Raw genomic sequence first — 1,513 nt, forward strand, 5'->3', positions numbered from 1 at the left:
ACATCCACGGCAGCATCTATTAGCTGAAATATGTCAATTGGTATACCATCTATTCCAGGGGCCTTATTTTATGCTATTTCCTTCAAAGCAGCTTGAATGTCTTCCTTCATCACCATATGCTCTGGCTCAAGTGCAAAGGTATATTATCATGTGTTTCTATATAAGATCAGATCAAAGATGCATTTAAAAGACAAATGCCAAGTTATCAGTGAGTAATCCATTTGAACCAATCGCTAAGTATAATGATTCCATGTCCATCTAAGAGGTGTTGGGCAACTTTGTTTATAGTTACAGGTTATGGTGAGGAATAATTATAAACTCTCTCTCTTCCTTGTATGCGTGTGTGTGCATGCGCACATTTATAGGATCTTGCTTATCTAGTGCAGATATAACAGAAGTATTGCAAGTGAGTGACTTTCACAAATTTATGTTGTCACAGGAGGCTAGAAGTTCAGATTCCAGGAAGCTGGATTTTTGGAAAGACCTTCTCTGTCAGCTCTGAGACAAGGTACTTGTATCTTCAGCTTCCATTTCTTCACTCCTTGAGTATTTTCATGTGCGTGGTATCTTTCCTCACCTCTGCTTAGGGAGCTCTGCTGGCCTTCTGGTAAGAAGCTGTGCTGCAATCCCAAAGGCACATGGCTTGAATCCACCAACTGCTCTGCAGGAGAAAGATGGACAGTCTCCTCCTGTGTGATTTACTGCCTCTGAAAACCCACTAAAGGGTCAGATATGGGTCAGTTTCAATTCTATGGAACATATCATAGCATTATATTATCTCTGCTTCTTCTCTATACCTAATCTGTGTTTTTTAGATCCCCAAAGAGATTGACACCACGCTAATACTGCCCCATTAAAAGCAAAAAAGGAAAACCATTTACTAATATTATTACACCCATTCCTCACTTACCAACATGCTTAGGTTCCAAGCACCAGGCTGTTGTGTAAAAATTCGTGTTGTTTGAAAATGGAGGATAACTACATTAGTTCACAGAATGGAGGTTAATCACATCATTAAATAACTGCCCCAACTCAGAGAATCAGGGCCCAGCCAAGTTGACTTAATGATCAGACAGCATTACTCTCAGTTCACATTTAGTGCTTGCTAGTGCCAAATGTATGTTGTTAATGTACAAAATAGTTGGTTGCAGATTCTTTACTCATGTCATAAATGTGAAATGTCAGATAGTAAGATAGTCAGTCAGGAATATATGCTTAACCACAATTCTGAGTGGAGACTGGCTCATAGCAACCCTCTCTTGGGGTTTCCGAGTCTGTAAATATTTTCTCCCCAGACAATAACTATTTCATGGGCAATAATTAATTTGATGCAATTGATTTATTACAATATTTAATCAAACACTTATTGTATAAAACAATGGATAGCTAATTCCTGTGTTGGGATAGACAAAGGGGAAGTCAATATCTGATATGAATAGGCACTCAGAGAGTATGTGTTTGCATTAAACAATCTGGAACAGGACATAAACTTTGGATTAAAAGAGAGTAGGGG

The sequence above is a fragment of the Elephantulus edwardii genome, unplaced genomic scaffold, assembly GCF_000299155.1.
Source record: "Elephantulus edwardii isolate Elephantulus edwardi_28Jun2011 unplaced genomic scaffold, EleEdw1.0 scaffold00134, whole genome shotgun sequence".
In the NCBI taxonomy this organism is placed as follows: Eukaryota; Metazoa; Chordata; class Mammalia; order Macroscelidea; family Macroscelididae; genus Elephantulus; species Elephantulus edwardii.